Source organism: Ambystoma mexicanum, chromosome 12 (assembly GCF_040938575.1).
Source record: "Ambystoma mexicanum isolate Mex_15411 chromosome 12, UKY_AmexF1_1, whole genome shotgun sequence".
Classification (NCBI taxonomy): domain Eukaryota; kingdom Metazoa; phylum Chordata; class Amphibia; order Caudata; family Ambystomatidae; genus Ambystoma; species Ambystoma mexicanum.
This window is the reverse complement of record NC_090936.1, coordinates 424,036,398-424,058,107: the sequence shown is the minus strand read 5'-3', so window position 1 is coordinate 424,058,107 and position 21,710 is coordinate 424,036,398. Positions and strand designations below refer to the sequence as shown.

Sequence of the window (21,710 nt, the reverse complement as noted above, 5' to 3'; positions counted from 1 at the left end):
CTACTATTATAAGTCAAACGTTGGTATTCATATTTACAACATTACTGTGTGCTCTGGAAGTGATATGAGGAGGGACCCCAAAAGTGAGGAGACATATTGCCTTGATAGACACGACACATGATCTCCACTAAGGGAACTAAAAAGAGGGGGCGTTGCCAGGAGAAGTGTTGCGCAGCTGCCCTAGAAAACTGCAGGGTGGGATGAGGTGAGCTTGAAAGTATTGCAAGTCCACTCTTTTACTTTCACCAGCCGAGACTGGAGCTGGAGGCTAGAATGCACACTGGCCATTGCTATTGTGCCAATAGGAGGAGGCCTGCACATACATTGCCATGGAAGGAGATGTATGTTGCCCTGATGTTGGTTGACCTACAGGATAACTACTTGTCAATTCCTACTCCCTGATCAATACCCTCCTGCTGAGTTGTATGGGCCGACAGTATCATTTAGCACTCAGTGGGCCTCATTACGACCCTGGCGGAAATCGCGGTGCTAAATGCACCGCGGAGCACGGCGGAAAGCTGCCGATAGCGCCATGGAGGTTGGCGGATTTTCCGCCCCATGCCGACCTTGGCGGGGCGGTAAATCCCCATCCCCCATTTTACCCTTCCCCATTCCCATTTTTGCCCCATAGGGTATAATGGGAGTGGGGAAGGCGTTAATTGCGCCACCGTAAAATACGGTGGCGTAATTAACAACAAGGTCCCGTAGCGCCATGGATTTCTCCGCCCGGAAAAACCAGGCGGAAAACGTTCCATGGCGCTACGGGAACTCGTAGTAGGGCGGACGGGTCCGCCGCGAATAACGCTGGCGTAAACCCACTCCGCCAGGGTCGTAATGAGGCCCAGTGTGTTTAGTGGTTGAATGCTTGTGCCTGTTCTTCTATTCATGATGTGTCTCAAAGATGTACCTCTGTGCAAAACCTTCCATCCTTATCCATTCCCCTATTCATATGCTATGGAAGAGGAAGATATAGGGGAGCCCGAAGCAGTGGCCCGGCAAGATCCCTGGCAACCCAAAGCCCAGTGTGCAGTCACAGCCCAAATACAACCACGTCACCTGCATTATAGTCACAATAAATCCCAAATCCAGCATACAAACCAGAGGTGGTTGGAAAGTTGCAAGGGCAACAGCACTAGGAACTGGGGCGAGGAACAAGTTGTTACTTTAGCCTTAAACTCATCTTTCCTACACTTTCCACATTTTGAATGTGTGTTTTTGTTTTCAGAAAAATTTGCAGGAACCTGTACAAGAGCAGGACCTCTGCACATTTCAGGGCGTGAGTGTGCTTAGCCTCATGCCTTCTTGTGATACTAAGCCTCATAGCCAATACTGACATTTCTATGCATTTGTACACTGTGAGTTCAGGCTTGGCATATACGTCAGAGAGGTGTGCACGCCTAACATTTTAAAAATCTTCCTCGAAGCTCAATCAGCTGTGTGGATGTCACAAGCCTTTACCTCTTGTGCAGCTGTGACTCGGATGCACGTGAGATGCACACTCTGGGCTTCATCGACCTGCCAGAATAACCTCCAGTGCAGGCACTTCTGCTCTGTCTGGCTTATAGCTCACAGACCGCCAGGAAGAGCTGAGCACCAGGGCACGACATGCATGTAAAGCCACGCAGCTCTAACTGCTGCCTAAATGTTGGAGGCTTTCTCAAAATCTGAACAACTCTCATATTAATATGCCTCTAAACTTGTATCAGTAAATCAGACGCTACGTGTGCACACACACACCAATAGGGGGATAGTTTTCACACTTTAAAGCAGCGTAACCAACATCCTATTAGAGCCAGGCTGAGTAAAGTGCAGCAGCAGCCAGTGTTTTAGAAATATATGAAATACATAATTTCAAAGTTACCAAAGAGGTTTAATTCCCACCGACTTGGAGCTGGGGCAGTGTATGTATATCATATTATGCCCAACGTGGGTTTTAATCATTGCAACTAAATTGTTCGTTGAACTATATAATTTAGCTGGGCTCCCGCATGTTGGAAAATAACCAGATAACATGATTTTCTCCCTCTCTTGGTAAGCCGGGCAACTACCAAAGTGGTTTGTTTTGCTGCATGCCTTTACTTCCAAAGATCACAAAGCCCTCTTGTACTCTGGCAATTTCCCGTGTGGAGGACAGGAGAGACGGCATTCACCAGGACATCTCCTGCCATATCTCCCGGCAAACAGCAAATACTAGCAGTATCGACGGCGGCCTGCTGATCCTTGGGGCCAGGCTAAGGCCTATGACAGTGGCAAGGCACGCTCACTGTCTCTCTTGTGTTCGGGGCCATACAAGCGGGTGGCCAACACACAGATTTCCCACTGCGTGGAGAAGGATTACTGGATCCAAAGTGACATTGGGCCTCATTATAACTTTGGCGGTAGCCGTGCCGGTAAAAAAGTCAGGCTGCCGCCGGAGTTGTGTATTTTTTCCGGCGCCTGGCAATGGGGAATCACCGGGGCATTACAGCCCCGGCAGTCCCTGAAGCCAGGCGCGGGAAAAAGTAACTCCCCATTCCCATTCGAGTCCCATAGGACCCGATGGGAATGGGGAAGACGGTAGCACCGGCACCAATCATAATGGTGCCGGTGCTACCGTCAAAGTCTGCGAGCGGGTGCCTTTCCACCCGTCAGGTCACACCTGCCGGGAGGAAAGGCACCCGGACAGCAAACTATTACTCTGCCGGTCCAGTAACAACGGTGCCGGAAAGCCCACCGGCACCGTTGTTACCGGACCGGCAGGGTTGTAATGAGGCCCATTGAGTCACTGACTTACTAAACCTCTGTTGGCTAAAGATAATCTCCCATTTGGACTCAGCAGATGCACAAAAAAAACAACAAAAAACACTGTGGTTACAGATCTTCATAGTTTTGAGAAAGGCGATTACTAGGTACTGTCTGCAAGTGCACGCCGGAAGTTGACCATTAGAAGGCATAGAGAAACCTGTTGCCCTCAGGTGTGGCATGGCAATATTATCCAAACTGGAGCTAACTTATTCCACTCTGTACCTGCAACTGCTGAGAGGTCTACCTCCTAAACAAAAGGCTTGTTGCAACAAGAGTGCCCCTGACCAGGCCCTCGCCAATCAAGAGTCACAGAAGGAAGGAGCAGGGGCAGGCTTTTACTTGCCTGATCCAGACCAGAATCTCCAGTCTAGAGTTTCTTCATCTTCATCAAAGGACCATTGATGATGTGCTCTAGCACCTTGAAGCGTTTCTTGTGCTAGATGGAATTACCAAAAAAGATCTCAGACCAAATAACCAGAAAGACTCAAAGAATATTGCAAAGTACTACTTTATTCTCAAATTAATAAAGCAGAATGCACCGGCATACATCGGCTAATTCTTGCACAAACAAGCAAAAAAACTTGATAACACAGAAGTCTTATACCCCAATATGCATCATCTATGATGTCATCCTAAATGGCAAACTGTAAAACCTACTGGCGAGAGAGATTTGTTAGGGGAACATATCTACTTATAGAAAGTATATGGGTTAGTATTTCATTGGTTGTCTCTTACCTGTAAGACACACATCGAACTACCTCTAAATAAATATAATACTGATTATAGCAGACAAAATGGCAGCGTTTGGTCTATACAACGTTGTATAGCAGGTTGCCTCATAGGACCATTGATTGGTTGTCATTCCAGCCAGGCTTTAGACTTTTGGCTAGCAGCATGTAAGGAAACCGAAACCCAGGTGCTTCAGTCACGTCACATTACTCCCCACTTTCCCAATTAGTCCAACATCTCTAATCAGCTTGACCATAAAGTAAAATTTCCCGCCTGTAGTTGACCTTGCCGTTGCTCTCTGTTCTGGGACATTCAAGGGAGTATGAGGACATCACTTTTCTTCAATCTCAGCTTAATGAATAGCCCTTGTTTTGGACTTCTGCATCACATGTGTCCATTTCGACCTCCTATTTACTGCTACTTGATTCAATTATGCTGGGTGTCATTGCTCCTTTGGCCTCTAGAGACTTGTTCAATCCATCTTATATGAGCCTTATTCACTGTTAATTGTCCAATACTTGGATGTTGCATATATTTTCATCTTCTTTAATCTATGAGAAATATATCTCACACTTATGATTTATACGTCTGCCTCCCTTTGTGCTTTGCAGCTATTTCTTGAAATAGCATCCATGATCCCAGGCCAATATAGACTCTACTTCATTTTCACAGAAAGCTGTTTTCCTGCATCTTCTGACTCTGCAGCCATGGTCTGTTTCTGAGGTAGTTAGAATGAATCTTTGCACGAGCCGGCCTCCAGTTTCCAATTGTGGCCGTCATAGCCACTTTATATATTCCTCTATATCAAGCTTCTATACGTCTCATCTACCTTCCGTTGCTGCGTAGTTACACTTATTGATCCAGAAGTTACATTATCTTCTACTTGGATACAAGATTAATTTATCATTTTGTACATGTTTCTCTTGTAGCTTCAGTTACATCGTCATTCTTAAGTATTTTCATATTGTTTCAATAGGTCCTTGTATATCTTCTTCATGACATCATTCTGCCCTTGTAGATGTCCCTCAGCGCTCCATGATGTTCCATGGTGTGTGTAGACATCCTTCGACTCTCTCAGAGTGAGGGTACATTCGGTATAGTTGTCTGAGTGCATATCGTCTCTCTTACACTTGATGAAGTATAGGGACAACACAGGGGGTCCCACATGCAGCTCTTCTCCGGCTGTCCCATTATGATGGTGGTGAGGGGGTAGGAGTTAGGGTACATGGGTCCAACTGCACCTCTACAATGGCTCCAAAGAAGAGCATTCCCAGGCATCCTTACAGGAGCTTTCGGAGTTATATCGTCTCTCATATACTCAATGTGGTATACGGACAACACAGGGGGTCCCACATGCAGCTCTTCACCCGCTGTTCCAGTATAATGGCAGTGAGGGGTTGGGAGTTAGAGTATAAATGCGTCCAACTGCTCCTCTACAATGACTTAATAGAACAGCATTCCCAGGCACCCTTATATGACCTTTCTGTACAACCCACCATCCCTCCATTGGCTAAATTGGCTTTTCATCATCTTTATGTTAATTGCAGTATGCAAACTTTGGGCACATGTCACATATCTTAGCCAACAGTACCTACCATAGATATTTGGAATATTGGCAGATATATGATGGACCATTTGCCCCAATGCAAGACCGGTTGGCTCAGTGAATAACCCTGGTTGATATATGTCTTTCCTCAACACGGATAGGCGTAAGGATAATCCCATGGCACTCCAACACTCACCATTGTGTGGGGCTTCACACAAACCACATTGCTCATGAGCAAGGTTTTGACCTGGTGATATAACGGCCTGAGCGCACGCTAATGTACGCTTGCACGGGCTCCTGGAGCATGTTGGTAGTGACGTGGTTTTGGAAGTGCACCTCTGAATGACAAGCAGTCATGAGAGTTGGGTTCAAATCTCGCCTCCTCCAGACATTCCCTAATTGGTCTTGCTTTTGTATTTTATTTTGCTAATGTTGTTACTTGTTGACGAATGGAAGAAACACATATGAGATGGAAGCTCCTGTACGATTCGTGCCAAGATTTTCCTTATGGCTTAGGGGCCAAGGTGGGTGAGCCACAGCCGGTAAAATAACTCACGATAATTTGAAGTAATTCCTGCACAGATCCAAGTGCACAGGTTCCTAAACCTTTGCATTAAATGCTGTTTTTTTTTATTCCCACTCCGCGAACAGTCGCACTTTTTAATTACTCAACTACAGAATTACAACAATGTGTTCTTTGTTGAAATGTGCACTGCTGATTTGAACCCTTTTGCGATTTCATCCCTTTGTATTTTGAATTATCTAAGCACCTTCCATTTCTGAATAAACTAATGGTGTCATATACTGTATGGGCTTAAAGTGTATGTATACTTGTAGCAGCATCTAGCCTTGAAGCTTGGTGGGTGAAGGGTTACTGCATTCACGCTCTGTGGTCAGTTGGAAAAGATCCCAATGTCTCACAGTCCTGGCTCCTTGGAGGCTAACAATGCTATTTCCTATATTTTATTTAAAACCACTAATCAGTTGCTGAATTGATTTCCAGCGGTGAGCCATCAACAGCACTGTGCGATATGACGGCTCCCCCTTCTGTTCTGAACAGTCCTCTCTGCCCCCGCTAACAGGCACCACGCAATACCCTCCGAAGGGTTCCTTGCTTGTCACTTGCAAAAATAGGGATTTTGCAGCTGTTCAGTGGGTGAGTTCTGCTCACCGGGTGGGCTAGGCATGTGTGTGGGAGCGAGGGGCCAGCAGGCCCCTCTCTGCCTTCACTTCTCAGTACAAAACTCGGACCAAGTGCCTCCAGTAGTGGGTACGCCCCTCGCCCTTATGCAATGTTAACTTTGGGTGACATTCGCATAGATGGGACCACTGAGCAGGACACAGGGCATCCATTTTTGTACCCCCTTTCGACTCCATCTTGGTGACCATGCCTCACTGCGATAGTACAAAATGCTTCTCTCCCTTTCCTCGCAGTAGCTTGGAGCACATGGCCCCCACGCTTGTTCCCACTCTGACTGGAAAACTCCATTCTCACACTGAAGCCGGAGGAGCTTGTAACAAATAATAAATGTAATACATCTCTTTTCCTCTGAGATCACTATCCTGCATGTGAACCAAAATGAGCTAAGCACATAGCTCGTCCATCTCCACAAAAGTGTCCTTGCACCAGCACCCTCGCCAATGGAAACGTACTGCCATTCCGACCCTGTGTCCCTGCAAGGTATTCCTTTCATGTGCCAGATCATTGACCATGCCATGATGCCCACCCAGCAGACCCCCGAATAACACTAGACCTCTGCTGCAGTATGTCATGCCCAATACTAACAAATGCCACATACCTGAGATTCTTGTAAGCATGAACCTACACTCCGGTCATTGTATTAGAGTGGTCAAGACCCCTAACCTACGACTTGTATAATCCAAGATTATAAATGATATAAGTACCTGGGTGATGTGACTTTTATAGAGACATGATAAACTACTGACAGTCCTTTTGAACCACTAATATTTAGTGCATGCATTATAGAGAATGAATTATATTAGCTTAAATAGTGACCACCGTGTTTCACAGCGACCTGACCTTCACCCAACCAGAGCACAGATGTCGGACGTCAATCCTCCCGCCAACCAAGCAACCAACCCGGAGGAAGAGATGCCATCCACACCTGAGACAGTGTGCAACTGACCAATCCGGGATCGACATAGTATCCTATGTTAAGTGCATCATACTACTGCATAAAAATGTAATGTAGCGATAATTTGTCAGAGCGCTCTCAGAGATCTAGATAAACTTTTCCTTGAACTCTCGCAGCCCACTCTCTTTTTCCTTATTCCCTGTCCGGGGAGTGTCTGTTTTATTTTCTTGCACGTGTGAGACAGGGAGGGCACAAACAGATGCTTGAGGCTGATTGCCATAGTGAGTTGCACAGAGTGCTATTCAATGGCCATATATGTACAGCAGATTGTAGCACGGCGTTAAACACACATGTATTCTGTGGGGCAACTCCCACACCATCTTGATAACAGTGTCAATCATGTGGTCTCCTCACGTCTGATCCAATGCCACTTATCAGCCCCCTGATTCCACCATATGAAAGGGAAGGTGTACATTGAAGAAACATTTGCTTGGCGACTACTGGTACATAGAACCCCACACTGCTCAGGGCTCGCTAATACGGTGTTGCTTGAGTTCAACATGCTGTCATTGTCTTTGAGATCAGTTGCGTGCTATGAAAACTCTATTTATCATTACTCAGGTGCACAGGACCAGACGCTAAGGTGACTTTTTTCTAACTTTCTATTTTGCATTCCAAACCTATATAGTGTAAGAATGTGTTTTGTTACAATGCATCACGGTACAGCATAAAACACAGCACTAATGCAGGTTCCCCCCATGTTCCAGAGATATGTGTTGACATTTCCTTATGTTCCAGCATTATAGTATATATCGCCAGTCCGATAGCACAGCGAGTAGAGCGCTCGCTTTGACATATGCGCAGAACCTGCTGATGGGTACATTAGGGCTTTTACTATAAAGGTGCAATCTGCAGTTCGCTGTCTTGATTCTACAACTTCAATGGTACAGTATGTACTGTGGGCATAGGAGTACCATAGGTATAGGTCCTTTCTCTTTACTGTATAGCAGTTTCTTGGGTGGTGCCGCACAGTTCACTTGAGCCCTGGCTTTGTTATGCCTACGGCAGCATGCCATACTCTAGTAATGCCATGTGTTTGCATGTTTACTAATGGCAATGGGAGTGACGTTTTTCATTGTCTGTCTGCCTCCAAGCTGCATACATTTAATGGGAAGGACTGATGGGATTTCTGGCTGGAAGCCCCTCGCGAGTCACGTGTAGTATCTTCAAAGCCTGCTTCCTTAGCTTCTGTATGCATATCTGTGAAGCGTGCCTGCATGCAGTTGCAATATAATGTGTTTAGTCATGTTTATGAACACCCGGCAGGAAGACATGGGGGTCCTGGCAGCCAATCAGGGACCTCTGAAGGTGGTTTATACTTCCTGGCATTGCCCGCGTTCTGAGCCTCCTCGGAAGCAGGAGGTTTCCATCTTCCCTGCCAGGCAGGTAATCCTTCAGTGCCTCATGCCCACTTACCCCCACGCCCCACAACATTAGATTTTTTTCAGTTGAGAAAGGACAACAATGATGCTTTACAAAAACAGTATTAGAAACCCAGAATGCCAGGGTGCAAAAAGCAATAAACGCCTCGTGGAATGGCATTAGTGGTCAGGTCAGGGCCGAGGACGAAGGTCGAGGCCCTCCCCTTATTTGGGCCTGTAACTCAAGCCCCGGGCTATGTCCTCACCAGTAATGCCCTTCCACATCGGGTTTTGTCACAACCCAAGCCGGCCGCTGGTCTCTCTGCCAATGGTGGTGGCGTTCGGTGCGGTCCCATCCCAAGATGGCGACCAGACGTCGGAAGTTGCTGTGTGAGTCATGACGTCACTCTATCATGGAGGACGTGATCACAGAACTGCAGCATATTAGGCGGCGGCTACTGAGGACCAGCGAGTCGCAAACCCTCCGGCAATCTGGTAGTTTGCATTGTACTCTTGTGCCCTATTCCATTCTTTGCCCTTCCTTCTTTGCAGTTTCTCTTGCTCTGGAGTGGTGGCTCCCTCTTGGTTTCTTGTCCTGCTCCTGTTCGTGCTCTGTTATTCTACTCCTTGTCAGATCGCTTGTCTTTGCAGCACCCTTGCAGCTCCCAGCAGCCATTACATACCTGTTCCTGCTCCACGACAACTTTCCAGCCTTCTGCATTCTCCATCACTCACTTCAACTACTGCCTTCCAGTTCCACCAGTTCACTTACCAAGGGCGGCTACAGTGTGCTTGTTACATCTGGACTAGAAAGAATTTCTCCCTTGCAGTTTCCTCTCTCAGGGTCGCCCCCTCTGGCATACACTCTCCTCCCTGTTCCTTCCAGACTGTGAGGTGGCTGCTGAGGAGGACCGGCCGTATCTCTTCTCCTCTAGAGAAGTTCCAGGCCCCAGACAATCTCATCGATGATGCAAAGGGTCATAAATTTAAATTTGATCCTTGCTGTCACTGGGAGCAAGTGGAGAGATTTTAGGGCTGGAGATATGCGGTCCTATGGCTTGAGTCCAAGGATACATTTCACAGCCCTAGTCTGGATTAGTTGAAGAGGCCGAAGGGAGGAAAGAGGGAGATCGAGGAAGAGGCTGTTGCAGTAGTCCAGCCTAGAGAGAACCAGAGTGCTGGATACATTGAGGTTCTGGGGGAAGGCGAGGAAATGGAAAATGCCTCTGAGGAGTAGGAGCTGAAGATTGGACTTCTTGGCAAGGTCCATGTTGTGGAAAGAGAAGGAGAGAGAGGAGTTAAAGATGACCCCAATGGTTTTAGCATCATAATAGGGAGAGAGAATGGGGCCTAAGGAGGGAGACCAGAGAGTGCGGGGGGGGGGGGTGGGCAGGGAGCAGGCGTCCCAATGAGAAGGATCTCTGTCTTACTAGTATAAAGGAAGAGATTGTTAGCAGAGCACCATGCCTGAATAGCTGTTGGGCAGTCAGGTATGAGAGAGGAAGGAGAGGAGGGTGGGTCGATCAGAGATTTCCTACGCAGGCCTACTCATCTTTCAAATGGCTCATTGGCAGGCTTTCCCTTACTGTGGCTACCATCCACCAGCCACCTGGTCAGATGATCTCCTTCCTCTCTGAGTGGGCGAACCTCTCCTCTTCCCTCCTGGTCTCGACACCTCAACTCCTCCTTCTTGGAGACTTTAACATCCACCTGAATGCTTTCTGTCTTTCCTCTGGACTCACTCTTTCACGACCTCTATGACCCCCTCTCACTCTCTAGTCTCCCCTCTGGCCTGACTCACTCTGCAGGGCACACTCTGGATGTTCTGGTCTGTTCAGATGACCTTCCCCTTTCGATCCCTCTCACCATTCCTCTTTCCTGGAGGGATAATTTTCTCCTTTCCTCCCATCTCACTCTCTCTATCCCTCAGGCTAAGCCAACTCCAGCACTGCCACCTACCTTCTCCGTTATTTGACCCATGAAGCGTGTGTCAGTTGATGCTTTCGTCGCCACTTTCTCCCTCCCCCCCAGCTGACTCACACCCTGACAAAGCCTTTTCCATGCTCCACTCTGCTATATCTGATACTCTCAATGTTCTTGCCCCTGTCAAGAGGATCCGCTTGAAGCCCAAAGCCAAGTGCAAGTCCTGGCACGACTCAGACCTTGTCACCCTTAAACGCAAGTGCAGGGTGGCTGAGAGGAAATGGCATGCTTCCAGTATACTCTCTGACAAACTGGCCTGCCGCCTGTTCCAAAAGCAATACCGGCTCTCTCTCCGCACCAAGAAGAGAGCCCACATCCAAGCCTGCATCTCTGTGGCATCTAACTCGGCAGAACTATTTAAAATCTGCAAGGAGCTGGCCAATCCTGCTGCAGACTCTACCTCTCCTGCCCCTCCCAGGCCCTCTGCATGGCCCTGGCTTCTCATTGCACCTCCAAAGCTCAGGACATCCTGTCCTCTCTCTGTTCCTCTCCCCCTCTTCCCTCTATTCCCTGCTCTTCCTCTGGCCCTTCTTCAGCCACCTCTCCTCTCTTCTTCTCTACCTTTCTCGTGTTCTCCCCAGTTGAGGTTTCTAGACAAGTCCAATCTATGAGAGACTCATCAAAACAGGTTCACCCCTGTTCCTCCAAAAACTTCAAAGACCATGTTGACACCCTACCGCCTACTTTGGCTGACTTCTGCAACCACTCCTTTTTGCAAATGGAGTTTTCCCTTCCCCCCTGAAGCACTCCCATGTCTACCCTCTTCTTAAGAAACCCTCTGCCGACCCTTCCTGCCCAGCTAACTATCGTCCAATCTCCATCACTCCTTTCCTGGGTGAACTCCTGGAAAATCTGGCCATCTCCCAGCTTAATCTTCAAACTGAATCTGTTGGTTGTCTCCATGACCATTAGTCCGGCTTCAGAATTGCCAGAAGCACAGAAACTGCTCTCCTGAACATACGTGAAGACCTGCTCTCCAACCTTGATTCCAACACCCCCTGTCTCCCCACCTTACTTGATATCTCTTCTGCCTTTGACTTGGTCAACCATGCCATCCTGCTCAACCATCTCTGTGATAACCTGGGTATCCCCGATCAGGCCCTGGTTTGGCTGACCTCTTCCCTCTCCGATTGACCCTCCCAAGTCCAACTTGGGTCCTTCCACTCCTCTATATCTATCTCTACCTGTGGTGTTCCCCAGGGGTCTAACCTTTCTCCCTGTCTTTTCAACCAATACCTGGCACTTCTTGCCCACCGCATTGCTGCTCTCTGCCCCAACTTTCAGTGCTTTCCGGGTGACACTCAACTCATTTTCAGGATCCCTTCCGCCACCTCTTCTCCTTCTCTCATCTCTGACTGTCTGTCTGCTATCCAGGAGTGGTGTGCCGCAAATGATCTCTCCCTTAATGCCAGTAAGACCGAGATTCTCCTCATTGGCACACCTGCTCCGTCCTTTCCTGTCACTCTCTGGCCGGCCTCTCTTGGCCCTCTTCCTGCTCCCACCTGTGAGGCTAAAAACCTCAGGATCATCTTCAAATCCACTCTATCCTTCTCTCCTCACATGTATGACGTCTCTAAGAAGTCACACTACCAGCTGCACCTCCTCAGAGGTATTCTTCCTTTCCTCTCCACCCCCCAGAAGCTCACTGTCTCCAGAGATTTGGTTCTCTCTAGGCTGGACTACTGCAACAGCCTCTTTCTAAATCTACCTGCCTCCACTCTCTTCCCTCTGCAACTCATCCAAACAGGACTGCAAGACTTCTTCTTGGCCTCAAGCCCAGGGGTCGTATGTCTCCAGGACTGAAATCTCTGTACTGGCTCACAGTGGTGGCGAGGATTAAGCTCTGCATTGTCCGCAAGGCCTTCTAGGGCTTGAGGCCTCAATACCTTCAACTCTCTCTTCCCAATTATCTTCCTTCTCAAGCTCTTCGCTCATCCGCCTCTAATTCCCTCAGGGTCAGTCGCTTCTCCAAGTAATGAGTTAGTGGTACATATCTTTCTTCTGCTGGGGCCTCCCTCTGGAACAGCCTCTTTGCCTCTCTGAAACTTGAGAAGAACCATATCCGGTTCCAGAAGCACCTCAAGACCTTCCTCTTTGCTTCTGCTTTCTCTCCTCCTCTCCCCTGCTGATCTGGCTGAAACTGAAACTGCACTGGTTACCTGGCTACCCTCTGATCTCGGGCCTAGGTCCCTTCCACGGCAGTTGCACACCTGCACTGCCCCCCTGGCAAACCTTGCACTCTGGGACTGTTTCTGTATCCCTACAGCCCCCCAGAACTTGGCACCCGATGTCTGCACCTACCCTTGCATTGCCACCAGCTGGCCGCACTTTTATTTATTATCTTTATTTATTTTACTGTTTATGCTCTGCACTGCACTGGCCCCTCCACCTTTCCCCTCGCAATTCTCCCCTTCCCCCCTTCTCTGCACTTGTGCAAACTCAATGTCACCTGGCCTAGTAAGATCGCTTTCTCTGTTTCCCTCTGTACCCCTTCCCTTGCCTTGTCGCACATTGAAACCCTTGTGTTAAGGCATGTTATAAATGCCATATCATATTATCATCACATCATAGGGTATCATGGAGAGGATTTATGAGGTTGGCATGTTTGGCTGTGTCAAAGCGTTTAGCAACATGGCAGGTACAGAGTGACATGTGCATTCCTTCAAACATCCTGATGGAATCCAAAGTTCCAACAGCCATTGATTGCCTTTAACCGCGGGCAGCACTGATGCAAATTCTATATTTGTATGCTCTCAGGGCCTCGTGGTAGTTTAAAATCGAAATGCAGGCCTTGTCTAATTTTGACATACTGACCTCTGAAAATCTACAATTATACTGGCCAGTACCTTTTGGTATCCTTTGATTGCCAGCTTAGTCTCTAATGCTTATTTGCCAGGCAGGACCCTGTGTGAATCTGCTGTATAGGACTGCTCTTCACCCAAAACAAACATGTTCTTCCCAGTCCAGGGAACCTTCTTTTGGATCTCTATGCAAAGGTTTGTCCTCGTACCCAAAAGACAGAAAACCTCACTGCATGGTTAGCTGGCAACCAGTGATTCAAGGGTGTACAATAGAGCTCACACCAGGGTTAGAATTACTAGGGACACTTTGATGCAGAGAATACAGGAGAGAGGGTGGAATTAAAGTAAAAAGGGGAGGAGTCCCAGTCCATAGAAGGGCCCTAACATCTTGGAACCCCCCATCTTCATGATCCTGAACATATGCTGCTGAAACTATTGCCTGTCATCCCTTGTCTTCAGACGCAGGCTTGTTTGATGCATAATAGTTAATTTTCTTATACCATTCTTGATACCGCCCAAATGATACCCGGTGTTTGAACCGTATGCTTACCATCGGCTCATTCTCTGGGGAAATTGCTCGCAAGCGGTAGTTAGACAACGGAGCACTAGTGCTTTTCTTTCTTTATGCCATAGTGTCGGGGCAAGGGATCGTGCCACCATGGAGAGCAGCCATGAAAAGGAGTCAATTGGACAGAAACAAAATTGAATGAATTTGACAAATCCTTGCATGCTGCTTTTTGTCATTCTCGAGCAAATAATCTGGCGATGGGTATACCTTGCTATGATCTTATGCAATGTTTTGTTGGTAGAAGCACAAGTAAACGCCGGTTTGTACGGTCTTATCATACGTTTAATGAGAAGGCAAAAAACAGAAAAACTGACTTTCATCTACAAAAACGTGAAGCTATGATGCTGCCTTTGAGTCTTAGAGTGATAGCCTTAACTAAGGCTAAAACAGCATATAGAAATTGGCGGCGCTGGCATCATATCAAATTGCTTCAATAAGATGGTGAGTCAATGTTAAATGCCACTCGTGATCATAATATGGCTCAAATCTGGAAAGTTCTGAATATTGCTTTAACTCTCCCTCAGACAATGACTCAAATACACAGTGTCCCTGAAGCTGACTGGATTAGCCACTACACTAAAATGTATGCTCTCCCTTTATGTCAGATTCTGAAGGTGTCACGGATAACCCTTTTCACATTCATATTTCAAAGACAGATATACTGTATTTTATTAATAAAATAAGTCATTCAAGGGCTCCGGACCCGGATGGCCTTTTGAATAAACTCTTTAAACAATATCCTGAAATATGGTCATCTATTCTTTTTCAAATCTTTGAACAAATCAATATTACTCCAAATATACCCTCATCTTGGAAACATTCCTTAATAGTGTGGGATGTATTTACCCATGCATCCGAGCCGTACCTCAAAACTGTGCAGTACTGACATGGAAAACATCATGATGGCCAGAGCTTCCCAGAAAATGCACAGGGAAATGCATGAAGAATAGGCTGCCACCCATTTTTGCCGATGTTATGGGCACAGAAGGACACTGCCTAAAACCACCATTGGACTACCCACACAGTAGTCTGAAACCCTTGGGAATGGCAATGCTGATTGCCAAAAGCAAACCCATAACTGTTGGGAATTCATTTCTTAAATCCCAAAAATGGGTGCAGTACCAGTACTCACCACTATCCAAAAGCCGGCGTTTTAAAACCACCCTGTGTTTCTCTGAAGGCAGGCTCAAACTGTCTATTTTAAACATTGCAACACATCTAAAAACTCACTGGAGACCAGCAGACATTTGGTAGAATGGAGTGTTGTGTGCCTACAAAATCTGGGAAATGAAGAGCCCAATACAATGCTTATAACAAAACTGCTATGGAGTCAGCAGTTTAAGTTGCACTGGATTTAAAGACACTAAAATCGAAATGTTTAGATTAAATGAGTGACCTATGTTTGGTGTCACATGCCTTTGTAACTGTTGAAATGCCATAGTTTTGCACTTAGAATCAGCCTTCTAGCTGCATATGTGAAAATGTTTAGTTTTATTTGAATGCAGAAACTGGGGAACAAAAAGTGACATTTTATCTGAAACCCGGCTTAAGGAACTGAATTCTGCCTGGCAACTACCCCCATCAGGAGTGAAACTTGAGTCACAGCTGTGTTCCCAGGCCTAGCTGCCCTTTTGCTGCTCACACTAAGGATATGCCATCTATCTGATAATTGAATTACCTGTGCTCTACAGGAGCTCTGAACAAAGCCTGTCTTGACTCATGCAAAGGTTTTATTACAGCGGTCGTAAAATGTAGCTTCCTCTTGGCAGAAGCTGGGAGGGGCACTGCCTGTGAGAGCAAGCTGGCTTGGCAGAACTGGATAAACCAGTATTTCCACCATGTGACCTGGGAAACCACACCCCTTTGTAGCCAGAATATTGTTTAGAAAAAGATGAATAACTCATGGTGCGGACATGTGAAAATTTTATAAATGATACCATAATTCTTGTGATTTTTCTGCCCACAGTTTAAGAGGTTTTTAGAACCGGTGGTATGTTCAGGGGGGTGTTAGCGGAAAAGTGGATATTACTCTAAATGTATGCATGTTAAAAATCTGAAACTTCATCAGTTAATGTCCATACTCCCTGCGCACATGTGTGTAAATTTGGGTCAATGTCCGGAATTGCAAAATCAGTTAAAAAGTGAAATATGTGCCATTTCTGAATGCAAGCTCCCAGGAAGAGCAGAGTTTGAACAGGGTATACCTCCTGTAATGCATGATGGGTGCATATGATTTTAAAACAATATGTACCTCTGCAAATATGTATTTGTTTCAAATCTAGATTTGTGTGTAAGTTGACAGGAGGAGTGGACTCTCTGCAAGCCATAAAATGACATCACGCTGACACACACTTCCTTCCCCAATCAAATGAGAAATGGAAGTTTGACCAATTAGAAGCTGAGAGAGAGGTAGGGTCAGTGATGCTAGAACACACCCACATTCTAAACACATAAAAGCATACAGAGAGGACAGATAGGGACTTTCAAATCCATTTGCAGCTGGAAGCTCTGCCGGGAAAATCCATACTTTACCTCCATCAATCTCCAGAGAAAGCTGTGCAGAAAGATCCAGACTTTAAATCCCTCAATCTTCAGAATCCAGAGAGAGAGCAGACCCAGATCACTGTGAAGTGCAGAGACCAGAGTCCCGTCTAAAACCTGACCAGATCCATGGCGAGGCCCATTTCACTCAAGAATATAGTGTGAGTACCTAGAAAACTGTGCAGAACCAATCTCCTAGTTAAAATAATATAATTCAATCTAGTTTAATCTAAGTAGAACTGTCTCCTAACTGTCACCTGTCATTTGTAAAGCTGTCACTTGTCATTTTCTAGTTGCAAGCTGCACTTGTCTTTTTGAACTTTAAAATTTCAAATCTGAAAAACGACCGTTATTTAATCACTCATATCTCCGCAACCGTTTGTGCTAGAGACTTGCAGTAACTTTCATCTAAAAGCTTAGAATCTAAGCTTTTAATCGCACCAAGAACTACATTCCTACCCCTTATAGTTTTACCGCAATCGTGGAACACGCATCCGCGAATTTTACCGCGATTTGCAAATTTCTCCACATGTAAAATCAGCTGCTGCTTGCCTTCCATTTGCCAGAAAATCGTTTGCCTCATAACAACTATCCCTGAATCATTGCAAGAGTGAGCCTGAGCTAATATTAACTAGATATCACTCACCCTGAACCTCTGAAAGGGAATTAAAAGCATTTTAGCATACTTTTCACTGAATTGCCAGCACATATCAAAGCATTTTGCCTGTGTTTTAAACTTCTGTTGTCTAAGCTTGCTGCGGTGAACTGAATCACATTTGATTGCATTTCTGAGAACTGTGTGTTTTCCTCCCATTTCCTTGCATTGCATAAAGAGGGGGGGGGTGAATTGTCCAAGAAAGTGATTACATTGTCTTTTGCTGAAATCCCATCAAGTTATTTTCTGTACTGCATTTCATTCCACATTGCATCCATTGGAAACCATAAAAGTATTGTTGCTATCTTATCCATTTCATGTCAACTCCTTAGTGATTATCAAGAAGTGTGCTAGTGCCAGATTCTCTGTTGTTAATCTTTATCATATCAGATTAAGTGGGATATTCAATTATTAATTTATTATAAAGTGTGATAGATATATATTGCTTTACTTCTCAAATAAACCTTTTAATTTGCAAAACAGAACTACTTCTTGGCTCAGCGGGGTCAGGGGGATTCTGAGAGAGGGGTGTTATATAGGGGTAGTCATCCAGAACGCATGAACTGGACATAAAGATATATCAATAAGGGTTTTCATTCAGTATTCTAGACTAGGCCTTGACTTGGCTGTAGTGCTGAATTGAATCCTCTTACAAATTGGGGGCTCGTGCCGGACGTTTGGGTTAGATCTACCATTTGTGCAGATTAATACAGCGTGCCAGCTGACCAGATACACATATCCGGTCGGATCACCACGCTGTGTTACGCTGTAAAGCACTCCTCATAGGAACGCTCTAAGAAAAAGGTCTGTTTTGCAAAAAAAAATAAAATACTAATTTCTGTAAGTCGGGACAGAGACCAATCTCTAGAATGACGACCTTAGTAGACATGAAAATAGCCAGAGAGCACCTCTTACATAAACTATTTGTGAGAGGTGAATGGACTGAACAGGGCCGGGATGCCTGGTTGCAGGCCATCACGCGACAGGTCACTGAAACAGGGTCAGACCAATGGAGAGATCAGGGTCCATTACATGTGGCCCTGAGTGAACTATATATGGCTCCTAAAGCCAAAGATGAACACAATAAGATTGCCAGGATAGCAGCATACCTGTACCTATATATGGGAGACATGCAGGATAAATGCACTGAAAGCCAAGATCTGGCAAATAGGCAACAGATGGCAGTAGAGAAGGCCCGATCTGATCTGGTCTCTTCTGAGCAGAGGCTGCAGAGGAGCCAGGAGTCAGAAAATGATAGTAGGCAATATATCATTAAAATAAAAGAGGATATGGGCATCCTACAACAGGAAAAGACAGACAAGGGTACCAGATTTCTGGCCCTGCAGAAGGAGCACCAAGACAGTTTGGACTCCTTACTGCAGAACCAGAAAAAGTTGGAGCAACAGATCAATTTCAACAGGGCATGTGCGGAGCAGGTAGTCACCCTGCAAAGCCAGCTAGATAGAGAGAAAGAGGAGAGCAATAAACTGATTCTGAAAGACCTGGATACCCAGGCAGAGTTTGATGAGGAGCGCCAAAAAGCTGGTGCCTTTCAACGACAGAGGGACGACCTGGCAGCACAGATGCAGGCTCTCAGTCAGGAAAGAGACACTTTAGGCCAGGAAGTCTGCCACTTAAAAAAGGAAATTGAAGAAAATCACCTGGCCCTCCAGGGGCTGGGTGACCTCCAAAAAGAAAACCAGAACTTGGTAGAGCACACCAGAAGGGTGGAAGATGCTCTGGCAAGAAAGGAGCAGGCCAGTAGGGATGGGACTCAGGAGGTAAACCTCCTGCAGCAAAGACTTGCCCAGTTCTCCAGGACCAACCAGGAAGCACAGAGGGAAAATGAGGCCCTCTGTCAACACAATGATAGGCTCCAACAACAGGTAGCGATGCAGGAGAGACTGATAGAGTCTAGTAAGGCCTTGACTGAGGAACTGAAAGCACAAATGCAGGCTCTTGCATTGCAACAGGGAGCAGGGGCGGATAGAGATGAGGTCCGCTGGGAAAGAGAGACTCCTGACCATAACCTCAGGAGCCCTAACACCAGGGGCCTTCATCTCTCCCAGTCCCTGGACTCTACCACCCCCATGTCCCCTGGCGCACATGAGCACAGGGCCACAGGGATGGCAGATTACTATCCAGCTAAAAGTATGGGGCTCATAGGCCAGTACCACTCAGGAATGGAGGGGTGGGCATCCGGGTATGGGCACCCAAGTACAGTACAGTTCAGTGGGGAACCCCAGGAGAGTAGGCCCCTTAAGGGCATCCTGAAAACCTCTGCCCAGTTAGGTCAGTGGGGGGGGTACCCAGCAAATCCTGGCAGCAAGGAGGGATCTGAGGACTCCTCTGAGCACCACAGGAAACAGGAGACCAGGTCCCCACATTCTGCCAGCCATTCCCAGGCTCGCAGAATCCGGGAAAACCTGGAAGAACAGACAGGAACCTCTGGGAGCAGTGCCTCTGAGTCAGAGGATGAATGGACAAGGGTTACCCGAACCAAAAAGGCCAATAAGGCAAAAAGGGCCTTGCTTAAGGACCCCTTAAAGCAGATTAAGGCGATCAGGAGCGTCATCACGCCTTATCATAAGAACGCCAAGTATTCTGTTTGGGAACACTTGGAGCTCTATGAGCAAATGATGGAGACTTTTCATTTGAAGGACAGCCAAAGCTGTATTCAATATGTAAAGTGGACCTTCTCCCCGGAATACTCCAGTTTCTTTGCGGGGCTGGAGGACCAAAATCATTTAAGATGGTCCACCTATAAGGCGGCCATCTTGAAACATTTTTCCATTCATAGAAATCCTCAAAAGGCTCGCAAGGCAGCCTACAATTTGCAATGTGGGGAGGATCAGGCCCCACAAGAATTTGTGCAAGAACTGAAACGTGCTTTTGCGCAGACCACCAGAAGGGTGCGCACAGACAGTAGAGAATTCATCAATACATTTTTTCATGCCTTGCCCAAATACATAATGACCCAGCTCGTGAGGGATTTTCACGAGAAAAGATCTTTAGACTGGGTCATTAAACAGGCTACCCGGATCTATGAGGTGCAGAAACCGGTAGATAGCAAAAGTAATGCCCAGAAAAACCTCAAAGCCAACAGCACCCCTGCTGCTGCCAAGGTGGCAGAGGTAAAGGTCACCCCCGTTTTGGATTTGGAGATGGGGGGGCCTAAAAACCTACCTGCACCTAATAATGCTAGGCCCAGAAGGTCCTCGGGCCAGTCACAGACAGGGAGTCAGGGAGGCAGCCCCACAAATGGGGTCCCTCGCTCTCCTGATTATGTAAGCCCCCGTTACAAGGGAAACAGACCCATCCTGGGTTATGTGTGGACTCCTCCAGCCCAAGGGGGGAGATCCAGCCAAGAACCTAACCCAGGGAACTTTCCTCCTAACTTCCCACCGGAGGGCAGAAATTCTCCGAATCCTGGGCAGAACTTTTTCCCCAGGTATCCACCCAATTTCCAGCCCCAAAATCCTCCACCCTTCTTTCCCCAATTCCCTGAGCCCAGACAACCTAATCCGGGAGAGGGGAGGCCAAGGGTGGAGGGGTACCCAAATCTTCCCAACCCGGGGTATTACCAGAGGAGGGACAGCTACCCTTCCCGGGATCAGCCCAGGGGAGAAAACAGGGCCCCGTATCAGCCTGAGCGGGTTTCCCAGTTAGAGCGCCAGGTTCAAAACATGGCGCGGGATCTGGGTCACATACTGAGGGCTCAGCAGAACCCTCAGATCGGCATGCCGGCGCAGAAGGCACCCAACTCTGGACCTGGTGCCCCAGAACAATGACGGGGGCAGCACCCCGATAACTCACCGGTTCCCAGGGAGGAGGCACAAAGGGAAGGGGGGTGTAAAGCCTTGGAGGAGGCTTCCTTCCTCACTTGTAAACAGCCCCTGGAAAACCAGGAATCGGAAACAAAATCTCTTGCCCCTGAAAGTCTGCCTCCTAAGGAGCAGAGGGGGGGTAGGAGAAACAAAAGACCCAAACAGACTCAGTTTGAGGAGGAGGTACAGGTCTTCCAATTTGAGGGAGAGGGATCCTCAGAGGATCCTGGGAAAAGGATCTTCTCCTTCAGAGAGGGGGGAACTCCTCCCAAAGAAAAATGGGTCCTTAGGGATGCAAATCCAGACTGGGGAGATGTGGAGACTGAGCTACCGCCGCCCACCATCTCATCCCAGAACCAACAGCAAGAAAATCCCCGGGTTCAAACCCATACTGGGGACTGCCTCCAAAAAGGGGGGGGCGGCCCAGAACTGGAACCAGGGGAACCCACAATGGCTCTAATCTCCAGTTGCCAAATTTTTCTTTCAGATTCCCAAGACTCTCCACAGAATTCTGCCCAAATCTCTTCGCTAGCAATGTCCAAAACCAGAAAATTAGCCCACCAGTTGTCCAAAAATGTACATTACCTGTGCCCCCTTGAGGAGAAGGAGGGAAGATATTATGCCCCGGTACAAGTACAGGGGCAGGGTACAATCTCGGCACTGGTGGACACTGGATCTCAAGCTACCCTTCTGTCCAGAAGGGCCTTTGACGAACTGAATGCAGGAAGGGGAGAGAATTACCAAATTCCTCTCACCTCT

The 21,710-nt window shown here is 47.1% G+C and overlaps 1 protein-coding gene across 5 annotated transcripts in view; it reads right to left on the bottom strand.

Moving 5' to 3' along the window:
• IQSEC3 (IQ motif and Sec7 domain ArfGEF 3) overlaps positions 1 to 21,710 on the bottom strand; it is a 1,249,628-nt gene that overhangs the window by 144,652 nt on the left and 1,083,266 nt on the right. The window lies entirely within an intron of this gene.